Consider the following 15680-nt stretch of genomic DNA (forward strand, 5'->3'; position numbering starts at 1 on the left):
AAGCACGTTTATTTACTTATTTTTTAATATGAATGAGCAGAGAGAAAATTAAAAACCAGGTAAGGTTCGATTTGAATAAATTTTGATCTTATTTATTCGTCCAGTTAAAATGCATGAGGTGCGCTACCTCACTAAAAAAATTATACGTTCATTGCATCATTTTGGAGGAAGGCCATGTTTGAGGCATGAAATAAAAATAAAAGTCAAATGTGTAAAATATCTTACATGGAGTAGAGGTTTTAAAGTGTGCAGATCAAGGTAAGATTTATTGTACGATAGCTATGGTGCAATCCAGCCAGCTAATCCTGCTGCTAGTTTTTGTGAAAATTTAACAATTTAAGGCCTGTATTGGAAATAAGGTGTTTCCAAACTTTTGACTGATGCACAACAACAATCTCTGATTTGAGAGTGAGCTGGGCAGAAAAACATTGGCGACTACAAAGGAAAAACACAATTTTCAAGTAAATAGCTGCATGGAGATGAAAAAGAAAAAAAAAAAAGCTTCTGGGCTGATCTTTTCTGAACAGAGCCGGCAAGGTAGCGTCGCTCCCTCTATGAGAGGTCGTGGGCCTGTAAGCGTTTTTCACCACTTAACAAGACGCGAGCGCTCTAATCAAATATCTGCCAACAAACACCTTTTCAAACAATTTGGGCGGGTTAAAAATGAAATTATTCCGCATTTACTGTACAGCTGCTGGATATAACAACAAGGTGACTAAGTCAAGGTTTTCCTTTGGGACGATATGTCATATTCGGTTTGTATAAAGACCTGCCGTTTTTCCCATTCCGAGGCCAGGGCGAAGGCTGCGACCCCCCCCCCCCCCCCCCCCCCCCCCCCCCCCCCCCCCCCACCCACCCCCCCTCGCTTAGGCTACATTCTCTTAAAAGACCTCTCGGCGAAGATATCCGTCGCCGGATGAATTGAGCTTCCTTCCCATTCTCGGCGAGCAGTGAATGGACGGTTCAGGAGGTGAGGACGGCTCATGTTAATAAACGGATGAAAGACTGCATGCTTAGGTGAGCGGATGGCGGTCCCAAACGCCAATAGCATTCGGTCCTGACATGCAGCGTGTCGTGTCGGTCGTGCTCCCAATTACCCCGGTTCAATAGACTGGTTCAAATAGCAAAGACCCCTATGCCCTGTGTTTGTGCTCTCCACCTACTGTATGTTCATGTGAACTGCCCCCTAGCTGCCTTCGCTCAGAAAGGCCCACAGGCATACTGTACAAGCGTTAAACACAATTCGGTTAAAATGAGTTCCCGACTACATAATAGTGTATGAACATGTCTTTGCTTACTATTTATTTTATTTTTCATATATGTACAGTGTATATGTACAATATATAGATATATATATATATATATATATATATATATATATATATATATATATATATATATATATATATATATAAACGGCAGGTCTATATATATATATATATATATATATATATATATATATATAAATATAAATATATATATATATATTAATATGTATATATATATAAATATATATAAAAATACATATATATATATAAAAATACATATATATATATATATATATATATATATATAAATATATATAAAAATATAATATATATAAATATATATATATATAAATATATATAATAAATAAATAATAATAAATAAATGTGTATTAATATATTAAAATGATTTCCCGACTACATAATAGTGTATGAACATCTCTTTGTTAGGTTTACTATTTATTTTATTTTTCATATATGTACAGTGTACACATATATATATATATATATATATGCATGTGTGTGTGTAAAATATGAGTATACTGTAAAATGGGCTGTCAAACGCTTTTTAATTATGCTAATCACACCCTTGAATTTTGATAATTCGCAACTGACCAGTTAAACACAACTTTCTAATACACAGCCATAATATGTATTGTATGCATATATAAAGTTATTCTATTCTATATTATACACATCTATTTATATGCATTTGGATTGAGCAATTTATGGTTTTTGGATGTAACACAATTGCACAATTGCGTTCACCGGAGCCGGAGTCTTTTCAAGTACTCTTATGACAGGTCACATGATCAACTCCGGCTGCTTCAAAAGTGTCATCCCTGTATTTCTTCCTCACGCGCTCACAACAGAAATGACGGGAACGTTTTGGAAACAAACTTGTTATTCTAAACAAACACATCATCCGATGAGTCGGATGGAGATTAACGTCGTCTCGGCCGGTTCCTCGAGGAGCCGCAAGTCATCTCCCGCGAGTGACGGCAACAGACGGAGGTGATCTTGCGAGGAGGTGCGAAGTGGGAACGGTGCAGGGGGAACCCCTACTGGGCACGAAGACACACGCCCCTACGCACCCCCCCCCCCACACACACACACGTGTCAGACAGAGCCCCGCAGTCCCACCTTTGACACTAAGCTTCCAGAAGCAAGAACTCTGGCTCATCCCCGCTAACACAGACTGGCAGGTGAGGCTAAGCAGCCTCACTCTTCCCTCCATTTCTTTCCCTTCCTTTCCTTTCACCCCTATTTCTGTTTCCATGCATCCATCTGTTCATTCTCTTGCACACAAACCCACGCCAAGCACCCTCCTTGCCTCTCTTCCCCTCGGTGGCTGCGGGCTGCAGGTTCAACTCATCTGTCAGGATCAGAAAGGGGCTGGAGTGACGGGAGACTCCTGTTCCGGCAAGATAAACAGCCAGCGAAGATCAAAAATATTCTCCCTGAGAAAAGACACACACACGCGCGCGCACACACGCACAAAGGGCGTCGAGATGCGGGGTGTTAGCGTCTTGTCAGCTTAGAAAAAAAGGTGCAGCATTCCAAATTCAGGAGGCACCTTGTTATTTAGTGGATTGGGGGGGTTTGAATCGGACCAAAACATTTGGCGGGAGATCCGAAACCGAAGTGACAAACACATTTTTGGAAGAGCCTCAGACACTTTGACTGAATATCGGAAGGAGAACATTATTTTGCTAGTTTGGGACTTTTTATGTGTTGAATTGCTACCATCTGGTTGTGAGGGATACGACAAAGTTGCAAAAGACGTTTGCCTATACAAAATGTTGGCCATTTAATGATTTGTAAAATTATTTGTATCCCTGACAAGATTAACACGTTTTGTGTCAGTCCAAATGACTTCAATGCCAATCTGTGTGCATATTATATATATATATATATATATATATATATATATATATATATATATATATATATATATATAACAATTCAAGCCACTGAGCTTCAATGGTCACATGTATGACAAACAAACTGAACTGTTCAATACACTTACTTCATATTTTCTCCAATGTTCACGGGTGCACTCAGAAGGCAACGGACAATCTCCCTTCTGAAAAGTATGAACGGTAACACGTTAACTTTACACAAATCTACTGCGACTCTACACCCCATTTTATGGTTCGAAATTACTCACGCTGCGCCGCGGCGTACGTCCACTCTCAAAGCAAAACAGTGAACCTCCAGACCAGCTTCCACTGTAAAAACTTCATTTCCATAACACGCTATCGTCAAAGATTCGTCGTCTTATTGAACATATTGTAATTGAATGTATTGATGAACTTAAACTCTATCGAGGCACGATTGGAATTACAATTCCACTTAACACGATGCCTCCCAGACCGTCAGTCTTCGCGGGTATTTTACTCTATTTCCGGGTCTGCGTCACGTGCGCGCTACTCGCTCTCGCGGCATTTCCGTGACCGCTGTTCCCACCCCCTCTGTTAGCCAACGGTAAAACGTAAGTTCACCTGGTTACATATATATATATATATATATATATATATATATATATATATATATATATATATATATATATATATATATATATATATATATATATATATATATATATATATATATATATATATATATACCGAACAAATAATTGATAGGTTGCCCTTTTTAACCACTTTAAACCTGTCAAAGTTGATCAATTAATCGACAAGTAATTGATAATCTAATTTCGCCATCGAGAAACCATTTAGAGCATAGGTGTCGAACTCCAGTCCTCGAGGGCCGGCATCCTGCATGTTTTCCAGTTTTCTTTCCCCAACACACCTGATTCAAATGATTAGCTCATTAGCAAGCTCGGCAAGAGCTTTAAAATGATCCCAATCATTTGAATCAGGCGTTTTTTGAGGGAAAAGGTTTGAAAACATGAAGGATACCGGCCCTCGAGGACTGGAGTTCGACACCTGTGATTTAGAGCTATTGTTGGACTTCAAATTTCTATTCTGATTTCAGCGTCATTAAAGTGGCCCGATTTTCTTTTGTATCGAATCGAATTAAGACATTCGCAAATATCTGGGTTGTACTGTTTTGCTTATCGTCACAAACGACAAAACCACATTTTTTTTCGGCGGCGCGGCACAGATGTCTCCGTTCACTTCAACTGAACATCTGAACGTGATGCCAAGATTCCTAAATGTTCCATTTGATGTTTGAAGCCTCGAGTGGGAAGAAACACGGAAAGCAGCGGAAGAGGAGGAAAGTTAAAAAAAAACAACAAAAAAAAGAAACAGAAAGGGGGGGGGGGGGTAGAACATTAGCGAGGGCCATGCCAAGTTCAGGATCTGCCAGCCCGAGGTGAGCGCAGTTGCATTGTGGGAGTAGGAAGGGATGAAAAAAAGGGGGGGGGGGGGGGGGGATGGGGGGTGTCAGGTATGTCTCTGTTTGTATCTGAGCACTCCAACATGTGCTTTTTTTCTTTCCCGGCTGCTGCTGGCCCGGATAACAAATCATTCCCTACAGCGCCTTCTGCTAACCTCGTCATTGCTGTTAATAACATTTGGAGATGCTTAGCTTGTAAATTAGCAAATCTGGACCGAGGAGATATTATTTATGCTTGTCTCCTGTCCTGAAAGACTTGTCTTGATGGGTAAATTGTGTTTAATTCTTGAAGGAAGCCTTTTTTTTTTTTTTTTTTCTTGCTTCTTTCGCCCCAGCGTGAGAGGAGATTAATCCCTTGACAACCTTTGCGGGCGCACTTCAAAATTGCTCCCAAATGTCACCGCGAGATTTGCGGAGGGGAGGAAACAGGCGGCGTGCAAAAACGGGGACACATCCAACATCCTCTCGCACACACATTGCGTGTATTTTATTGTGCTTCCTGTTTAGACACGAAGAAAAAAAATGGAGGCAATTGCAATGCTAACACTCACCCTACTGTATAACAGTGGGAAATAAAGTACAAATACTATTCTTAGATTTCTTGTAATTAGTTATTTAATTATTGGACTTTTTATTTCAACATCCTATTTAAACTTTCTAGCTCTTTGTCCCATAGGCTTGCTTGTTTTTTATTTTTAACCCATTAAAGAACAGGATCTCATGTTTTACACCCAGAAATAGAGAATATGGCAAAAATGGAAAAGTATTACGGTTTTAATACGCCAAACAAATCAACACATTTTATTTTTTTATGTCCAGTATTTTATATTTTGAGTTTTATCCACTTATTCATCTTAGCTCCTTTTACAGCCGCTGTGCACATTTGGCCCCCAATTATCCTTCTATTTGGTGCATTGTATACATTTTGGCCATTGGGATGTCAAGCTTCTATATTTGATCCATTTCTAATTATGACTTTCATTTAAAACCAATGTTTTACACAACATCGTTTCACGGTCACGGATGTTCTCGTATGGTGTCCAGCGTTGTCCAAACATTGACTTGCTCCCGGCATTGCCTTTTACTAATCTGTTGGCTCAGATCGAAACTGGCTTCCGATGTCATTTGAGTGTGTATCTAAATGAATCTTCGAGCTCATTTTCCCACCACGGGCTTTTACTTGACAACACGACCGGGCTAGATGGGTCCTGGTTGGGATCCAACCTCCCCGGAATCCCGACCGAGGGGTGACGGGTAGTCGGGCGATGGCTTTCCTAAAGACACATTAGCAGAAATACCGAGTGTCAACGCGCATCCATCGTTCCTTCCTCCTTTTCCACCCTCCTGAGGTTTCTTTGCTCCTGTGTGGTCCCTCACCCCCGGCGTTCTTCCCCTTATGGCCTTGGAACACATGAGCCACTCTGTGAGGAGAAAATAGGCAATTAAGACGTGATGCATGCATGATATTGATAAATGGGTCAATAATCCACGCGTTAAGTTGATCAATGTTGCATTGTAATTACATATTACATTCTGTAATACTTGGATGAAAATACATTTGAACATATCATCCCCAAATTATTTTACAAGCCTGTCCGATTAATCGGCTGATTGTAGACCCTGAAACCATCGGCAAACTTGCTAAAATTTGCCGATTATTTTCACTTTTTACCCTTTATGTATTTACCAGTTAAATGCAAGTAACACCGGTATCGTTTCTATTCCATTTATTGGTTATTATTTCTTGTACGTATGTTTAAAAACAAACAAAAAAACATCCATATCATAAACTTGTATCCTTAAGTATATATATATATATATATATATATATATATATATATATATATATATATATATATATATATATATATATACACATATATATATATATATATATATATATATATATATATATATATATATATATATATATATATATATATATATATATATATATATATATATATATATATATATTATATTATACATATAATCCCCAAATTATTTTACAAGCCTGTCCGATTAATCGGCTGATTGTAGACCCTCAAACCATCGGCAAACTTGCTAAAATTTGCCGATTATTTTCACTTTTTACCCTTTATGTATTTACCAGTTAAATGCAAGTAACACCGGTATCGTTTCTATTCCATTTATTGGTTATTATTTCTTGTACGTATGTTTAAAAACAAACAAACAAACATCCATATCATAAACTTGTATCCTTAAATACTATATATATATATATATATATATATATATATATATACAGTATATATATCAGATGAATGATAAATCAAATCTTAAGATTTACAAGCAATGTAAGGATTGACTTGGATGTCAGTACTTTACACATAACGTAAAGTCACAATGTGTTTAAAAAATATAATGAAAAGTCGTAAAATATATAATGCAACATCAATTAAGCATAAATGTGTTAAATATGACATCCATACGATTAACAAAAAAGCATATGAAAAGAATGATATGATCGCTAATGAAGTCTTTTTTAAATTTTATACTATTTTAAGTGTATTTGGTTATTCAAAATTGATCAATTTAGAATATTGGGTAAGTTACCATCTCGCACATAATTTTGCTCCACTTGTGCCATTTCTGATTAAAAAAAAAAAAAACTCATATATATTAAAATCAAAATATTAATTAAGATGGGGTCTGATTGGGCATTTTCTATGGGTGGTTTAAGGCTTTTAATTATAGATTAAGACGTTGATTGTTTTTTAAAATAATCTCCGAATCAAACGACGGTGCAGAAAATGCACAAAAAAAATATAGATTATGATTCAATGACTTGTTTGGCTGAGATCATCAATCTCATATGGAAGCACAGCACCTGATAATTTCGTTAAAACCGATGATTATGTGAAATTAAGAGCTTTATGCATTTGAAATTAAAATAATCGCAAGCAGGTGGCCCAAAAAAATGACACAGCTGGACAAGTGGAAACAACACAATCGTGAATATTGAACCCGATTTATCGTTCGAATAAAACCACCGGTGTTGTACATTAGTCATTGCTAGCAACACGGGATCGGTAAAAGTAACGATTTTTTTCTGTACGTTTTTTCCGACTGCGTGAAAGCAAAAATTGTTTGAGGTGGTTGAATTCAAAGGTCAGGTTTGTGTCTGTTCATTTTCTGGGCTCCACCAGTCACAAGGTCTATCTTCTTTCAGGAATTTTCTTTTGTGCCTCCGACAAAGAAACCGATACATTTTTATTTTTGAGCCATACCCGACAAAAGAAAAGCGCGTTAGCCGAGGTCATAACGTCAACGTTTGTCAGCGTCCTTTGAAAAAAAAAAAAAAAAATCTGTGTCTGCATTGCAGTTAAAAGAGGACGATGCTTTGAAAGTTTGCAGCACACTAAAAAAAATAGCATAGTCTACACCAAGTCTGTCTGGCGCCGTCTCCGTAGATTTGACACTTTAGCGAGCTTGCGCGCACACTGCGTGTTTATTTTTGAAACAGCTTGGAGATGGCGTACTTGTCCGTTAAGAGACAGTTGGCGCAGTGGCGCGAGGCTCCGTTTTGAGACTGAGTGATTGACAAAGGAAAATATCAACAAAAGGTCCCCAACCGCTGGTCCGCAGCCCTGTAAGGGTCCGTGGATCAACTGATACCGGCCAGCAATGGAACTGATTTAGTTTACCCTTTAAACAGTTCAAACGTTTGTTGCTTGTTTGGTTTGATCTTTGTTTTTTGGCGCCACCTCTGGCCGCTGTTGGTATTACATTTTGTCTTGAGGAAGGACTACGTGACTTGAGTTGAGAGCAATCACTGTAATTGACATGCACGTTGGTGTGTCTCTGTGAAATCTGGCATCTCTGTAAGTTGTACTTTGTAAAAATATTGTAATTAATGATAATATGTCCGAAATTTGTTGGTTTGTTGATCCAACAACTTGTTATTGTGGATAACATGCTAGCTAAAATTACCATGTTATATAGTGCTGCCTTGTATGCGTTTAGCTCGTTAGCATTTTTTTTTTTGTGCCAGGGATTTGTATTGAAATGAATATTATCTGTAAATCAGTTTTATGATTTAAGGCATTGTACTCATTGCTATCAAACAATAGGAACTGCATAAATGTTGACATCGCAAACATCATTTTAGGTCAAGCTATCCCACAGAAGTGGAGTGTTCTGGCGAGTTGGTGTGTTAGCGTCAAGCTTCGTCTGTGTTTATGGGCCTGTGTTCATTTGCGGTCACGATTGGGCTCTCCGGGGCGTTGTAAAGAAGCTCGGCGCGGGGCGGCTTGGCCTTTCCCAAGCCAAGCGTTTATATCCATGAACAAACGGTAATATTCCCCACAAAATATTACTTTAAATAATAATTCGGCATTATAGTAAGACCATGCAATAGTTGCTCATTCATTTAATATGGAAAAAAAAGGGATTTATCATATCTCTATATATGGGATTTGTGGGATGATTTTTCTTTGAGGACTCTTGGACATTGCCAAAATAACTTCTTCAAAATGGCTGACTTCCTTTTTTTTGTACGTATACTTATGTTAGACATGACGACCAGGATTTTTTGAAAACGGCTTCAGAGCTGAGTTTTGTTTTAAGAGTCGTGAAAATTGCCAGTTACCCAAAAATGGTTGCTTCACACCAAAATGGCCCACCATCTTTGTGAACATGGGCTACCGATACTTTTTTGTGGTTCTGCTCTTGGTAGTCGCAGCTTCCAAAGGTTATGTTGATAAGTTAAACCTTCTTTGGGGCCTGAATTTTCTCTTGAAGGACCCCTGAAAACTGCCAAAGACTTTATCTAGCTGTTAGATTGTTGCTCTTTTAGTTCCCTGCTGCCTTTCAGTCTTTGTTCGTTTATTGTTGTCATTATGTCCCTTAGCCTTGGTTATTGTGTGTTCAATATTCCACTGCTCTATTTCTTTATGTTTTTTCCTTTGTAATATTCTCTTTATTCGTCCATTACTCTGCAATCAATCCTTTTATTATGGACAATTACAAACAAGGGAGACCGTGCAAAGAATGAGGTTACAGTCGAGTGTCTATAAAATCATTAAAAGCGAGCTTTGTGCCAATAATTGCCCACCGTTATACAATATTGAGGATTTTATCGTCCTGAATTGCACTCGTGGCTAAAATGCCATTTAAACAATCACTCCAACCCTCTCTCTCTCTGACTTATCTTCAGGAGTTATGGACCTAAATCTACTCGTAATACACAGATCACTGAGGGCGTAATCCCCGAGAACATCAGAATAAATCCGTGCTAGATCCGCTACGTGCAGACTAGCGACCAAAGCCAGCCAAGGCCATTATGGCGTGGCCGCGGTGGGGCTGGCGAAGGGGCACTAATGGGGCATCTGCAAACGGACATTAACGCCATTAGGACACCTCCGTCCAGGAAATCCTTCTTATCCTCACCATTCAGAGCAGCTGTTCCGAATTCAATCCCTCGCTATTATGATACTTCTAGTTTTTTTCGCTGCTTCACTGTCATGATTTGGTCATTTCAGGCTCATTAATATGATAAAAAAGAAGAATATTGGAAAATTTGCGCTTCATAATCCCCAAAATACAGCAGGATCTACAGTGGGCCCCCGTGTTACGAACTTAATCCGTTCAGCGGCTACGCTCGTAACTCGAATTGCTCGTATGACGGGCAATCCAAACCTATGTTAATTAGAGAATGCGTGCAAAAACCTGAGGTAAAAATATCACGACTTTATGCACATATTAAAAATTAGTAACAATCTACTGTACAGTTAAATTAAATAACATAAATATACAAAGAAAAAAATGACATTTACCTTTGGGGCGACGTGACTTGAGCTGGGTGGAGGCGGAGGGGAGCAGAGACCAACCCGCAGAATCTATTGATTTATTTTCTTAAATGAGAACTTTTCTCAAACGAGAACATATCACCGGCGATTTCCTTCTCTTTAATCCATAATAGAAGAAGCCTCTCCATTTTGTTGTCGAGCGAGGTCCGTCCCCCGGCAAGGAAAGTCTTGCCCTTAGAAGATTGCCGAGCGGTTACGCCCATACTCACGAGCAAGGTTAACTATGCATGCGCCTCCTTCGTATTTTTTTATTATCTCCTGCTTGGTTTCTATTGTCATCATCCTCTTACTTCTTCCTTTACCGCCACTTGCAATTTTAGAAGCCATGTCTAACAGATAAAGTTTGCAAAGTCTTCACAACACACCGACCAGCTCGTGCCACCAAGCTAGATGAAGGTGTTCGGCCAATAGCATATCGGCATTTCTGTGATTGACGTGACGCCGGCCAATAGCATATCTTCATCTCCGTGAGTGAGACCGGGACTGTGACCTCAATCGACCAATAGCATCGGCATCTCCGTGGCTGACACCGTGACTGAGACAGTGACTGTGACATTGTAAGAGCAATAGCATATCGGCGATAGCAATCGATTTTATTGATGCAGCAAAGCGACAAAAATAGTACGGACACATTGACCGGCATGTTGGATTGTTCTTAAGACAAAAGGGGGACAAAAAAAACGCCGCGGTCCATGTTCGTAAGATGAAAAGTTCGTAAAAGAGGGAGTTCGTAAACCGGGGGCCCACTGTATTTGATATGTAAGTTGTTCATCAAAATGTAGTAAGAAAGAAAGTAATTTTAGATAGTACTTAGAAATTCTGGAGTGACCTGTATCCAGCTGGATTGTCCCGGATTTGTCCCAATTGCCAAAAGTCAGAACGATCCCAGCCCAGGGGGAATGAGGAAGACGAAGCCAGCTGGTGCAAACGCGGTTACAAATGCGTGCTGACAAGTTTTTTTTTCTGTCCGACGCGTCTGGAAAAAGGAAAATAATGTGCAAAACAAAGCAAGTTGATCTCAAGTGGGATTCAAAGTCAACTGTCAGGACACATGGCTGTCAGCTGCGGCTTTTGGCACCCGTGTCGCGCGTGCAGGGAACTCTTTGTGGCGGCGAAGAAGCATCCAAAGCTAAGAGACAAATAAACGGGCTTTTAAATCTTGGAGCCAAACGAAGCGACCGAGGCGATGGAATTCAAATTACAAGCCCCCTCGTTCTGTCTTTCCAGGGGCAAAGTGAGGGGCCAACGAGACAATCTCCGAGACTTAGCGGGAGGTGGGGGTGGGGGGGGGGGGGGGGTGTGGAGGCCCGCCGGACTTGTCGGTTTCCTTGGCCGGACGACAGTTTCCCGGCCCGGAGGGGTCAGTGGTGGGCTGTCTGAGGAGCTGGCAGCCACCGGAGCTCCGGCGGGGGTTGTTTTTGAGGAGAGTGGGGGGGTGGGGGGGGCTTGTGGCTGCTTGGCATGCATGGGATACCGGCGGCTTCCAAATAGCAACGCTCCTGCCAGAGCCCGCCGAGCTCTCGCGCATTACGCCGCACCAACAGAAGCGCTCCAGGCCCAAAGCATGCAAACCCCCCTGACAGATTCTGAAGAAAACCCACTGGGTGCTTTATTTATTTAGCCCACTGTAATGTTTCACAACTCTCAATACTCCAAACAATTATTTCTCGCAACACGAGCTGTCGGGAGAGTCCAACCTAGTAGGAATCGCAATCTCCTGAGAACGTGCTTCCACTCACACTGATGTCTTGATCACCCTTGAAGCAGTCAAACAGGAAGTTGGGTATTTTTGTCAAATACGTTGGAACTGCAAGTTTTAGTGGAACGATTCTATAGGGGGTGAAAGATTCAAACTTTTGGGTTAGGTGTTAGGTTAGAGTTTCACACAAAAACATGCACTACTTAAATCGGTGGTTCGCCACTTTTTTCTGTGCTCTTCCTCTTGTTTCCTTTTTCGACTCTTGCAACATCATGTGTTATGTTTATGGATTTTTCATTAAATTCACTGCAATGAAATTTAGCGCAACATTTCGTCATGCTAGTTGATTTACTCTTAGTGTGAAAACAAATCTGTCGCTGGTGTAAAAGGCATCAAATTAAATTCGCTGATACCTGCAGAAGCTCTGTTCAAATGTCACGTACCCCCTGAAGTGCCTTTGCGTACCCCCTGTGGTACCCTCATTTGAGAACAGCTGATAGAACAGAACACCTTCATTGTATAGCTTTTCAGATCATAAGAGTGAATAAAACAATCAAATAGAAACGGGGTAAGATTTTATACATTTTTTCCGCTCAATTTTGGATGTTTCTTTGCAGTAAAGCACAAAGTACTGATAGCGTTTTTTGGTCCTTCTTAGTAATTGGTTAAGTCTTGAAAATATTTATCAATAAAGCATAATTTTTTAACGGTTTTATAATGGCAGTCTCTGCTTCCTTATTGACTTTCTTCTGCCTCTGCCCACCGATTTACGATTTAGCGTCATCTTTCCTGTTTTTTCCCCTTCCTAATCCTGCCTCCATTTGCATTTGTTATGTCTCCATCCTTTTATTTACTTCCTGTTCTAACCCCTTTGCATGCCCTTCTATTTGTTTTACCTCCGGCCCGTTTCTCATGTTGTCCCGTGTCCCCTTTTAATCCCTCTTAGAGCGTCTTCGCCCATCTCCCGGCACTTATTCCGCGTCCCTCTGCCTCTTCATGTTTCCGTATCCCTGAGCCGATTCCCTTGTCCCCCCCCCCCCCCCCCCCCCCCGCCTCGTCGGCACCCCCTTGTATTCCCTGTCTCTCCGCTCATCCGTTTATCACTGGCCCTTGTTCCGCTAATCCCCGAGGGTTTTGTTTATTTGTGTTTCGAGCTGCTTTTACAGCTTGCGACTGACCCCACCTATTTTCTCACCAGTCATTTGAACAGCAGGGCTGCTTTGCAGCTACGCCGCCAATTAACATATCATTAGCATAATATTTGCATGTGTGCATTAGGGTGTTGATGGGGAGAGAGAATAACAGTTTTTTTTTTTTTTCCAGTGCGTGTGTGCGTGTCGCCAACGAAATGATATACATTTCATGGAATATGACGTGAAAGCGCCCACAGGCTGCACACAGCGAACAACATGTTTTCAAGTTTGCTGTGAAAAGTTCTGCCCGTGAGTCCACCTACACTCTAACAGCTGATGAGCCATCATATCACTTCCTCTTATCATCTTTCATCCGTCTTAATGTTTCTTCACTTACTTGTGAAGCGCACCTGCACTCGCATCACCTCTCATATCAAATAAAAGTTGTGGGAATTTTACGACGCTCCTCAGGGGAAGACTTTAATCACACACTTAAGAATATGAATTATTGGTGGTTTTTTTTTTTTCATGGAGAGTGGTGAAACTTTGCCATGAAGCTTCACGCCCACGTGCGGTCAGGAAAACTGAATGTTTCCTCAATTCTGCGTCGTCCATCTGTCTTGTACAGGTGGTGCAAATTTGCTAGCGATAGGACAAGGTCTCGAGCAAGTTCTTCTTTGTAAAATTCTTGAAACATTAGTACATATATGGGTGTACATACAAACATACTTGGGAAGTTTTGTGTTGTAAATGAAACCGACTCTTGGAGCTAAATTTTGTTCAAAAGACGAATGGGAATGGCGAAACTGATGCCTCCAATCAAAATGGCTGACATGAGTCCTTAAAGGCGCTGTTACATGATATTTAAGTACTTTCCATGTGCATATAAATTACATTTGGCAAATTGGCAATTTAATTTCTTCTTAAATATGAGTTTTATGATTTTTCTAACCAGGAAGTAAAACATCACCTTTTGCTTTGTCGCGCCATCTTGGAGCTCAAGCGGCGGGCCACGCAACATCCCTCCAACCATCATCCTGATTGCTCGTCCTCACGAGGCTGGTGGTTGATTCAGACTACTCAAACAGCATAAAAACAGGCGTCATTAAAAGCAGCGTCGCTATACCATTCTCACTTACACGTGTTCCTTTTATCAAATCAGTCCCTGTGGGGACCCAGTATATAACAATAGTTTTGCCCGTGGGTGAATTATTTGCTGCTGATGCTCCCACACACAAATTTTAACCACCTCAACATTTCTACAGTAAAACATTGTAGCTAATAAATAAAACTGTTTTTATCTGCACGGGTGGGGCCGGTGTGAGGGAGCATTAACCCTTGGAAATACATCAATAAAGGAAAATAGTACTTTGGGAGTTTTGGCCTTTCATGTTATGGCCCCTTTTAAGACTTTTTTTTTTGGGGGGGGGTCGACTCATTAGAGATGTCTACCTCCATTTATGTCGATAATAGAAACTGGCTTTGGGGCCGCCTCCTTGAACTGACCAAAATGACTGTTAAAAATAGTCGCTGCAAACCAAAATTAGCTAACTTAAGAATTAGCTTCTTTTTTGTGGATATTCATAGTTGACAATTTATTCCAGGCATTCGTAGCAAATTTCCAATTGCAAACTGCTTTCCGGGCCTGAATTATTAACGAATAAAGAAAAACAAGGAAAGGAAAAAAAAAAGATCCATCGCGCCTGAATGTTATTTAACAGCGAGAAAAAAACTAAATGCACATAAATGTCATTTGATGGACAGGCAGACCAGGGCGAAAGTAGGCCAGCCAACGGCAGCGAGAGTGACGCGGCGGAGACGGGGCGCTTTGGGAGGCGGGATACCGAGCCAACTTCTTGGCTCCTGATCCGGGATCAGCCCCCGCGGGCCTCGCTGCTCCGTCGCGCGCCACGCCTGTCCCTCACACGCCGCCGCTCTCGTCACATTAGGCTGTCGCTCAAAACGCCGCCGCTTCGTGACGCCTAATATCTGCTTGCTCACGTTCCACAATTTCGTCTCTCAGTTGAGACTTGCGCTAATAATGCAAGCAAGCGGCTAGCTTGTGTAGTTTGGGTCAATCAGGGAAAAGCTTCCACATTTTTAGAGTGACGTAATGATATTTTGAGTATTTTCTTGTATTTCTGTGAACCGTCAAATCTTACATTTGGCTGAAACTATATGTAAGCGTTAAGTAGTACATTCCACATGCATGCATATTTCTATTTTATTTCGCACCGCTGCGTCACATAATTTCAGTTTTATGGCTTGAGTGCTTGTGTTTTCTGATATGAGACCAGTTTATGGACTCTTAATGCATCATTCACCCAATATTAACGGCCTCTTTCTTCAGATGAGCGCTGACTGATGTTTTTGCAGCTAGCAGCTT

At 40.6% G+C, this 15680-nt stretch overlaps 2 long non-coding RNA genes across 2 annotated transcripts in view; both read right to left on the minus strand.

Annotated features, from left to right (window-relative positions):
* Nucleotides 1-1991: 1991 nt before the first annotated feature.
* Nucleotides 1992-3641, minus strand: LOC148405632 (uncharacterized). Its single transcript, XR_015864195.1, has 3 exons — nt 3436-3641; nt 3295-3351; nt 1992-2725 (listed from the first exon to the last, which is right to left on the minus strand). It is a non-coding gene; the product is annotated as an uncharacterized LOC148405632 (long non-coding RNA).
* A 2350-nt stretch (nt 3642-5991) lies between these two features.
* The window catches only part of LOC148405633 (uncharacterized), a 10553-nt gene continuing 864 nt past the window's right edge, over nt 5992-15680 (minus strand). Inside the window, exons 2-3 of the long non-coding RNA XR_015864258.1 lie at nt 14265-14370; nt 5992-6052 (exon numbers count right to left, since the gene is read on the minus strand). This is a non-coding gene — a long non-coding RNA (uncharacterized LOC148405633). The remainder of the gene's footprint in view (nt 6053-14264; nt 14371-15680) is intronic.

The sequence above is a fragment of the Hippichthys cyanospilos genome, chromosome 22 (genome assembly GCF_059441005.1).
Source record: "Hippichthys cyanospilos isolate Australia breed blue-spotted pipefish chromosome 22, RoL_Hcya_1.0, whole genome shotgun sequence".
NCBI classification, from domain to species: Eukaryota; Metazoa; Chordata; class Actinopteri; order Syngnathiformes; family Syngnathidae; genus Hippichthys; species Hippichthys cyanospilos.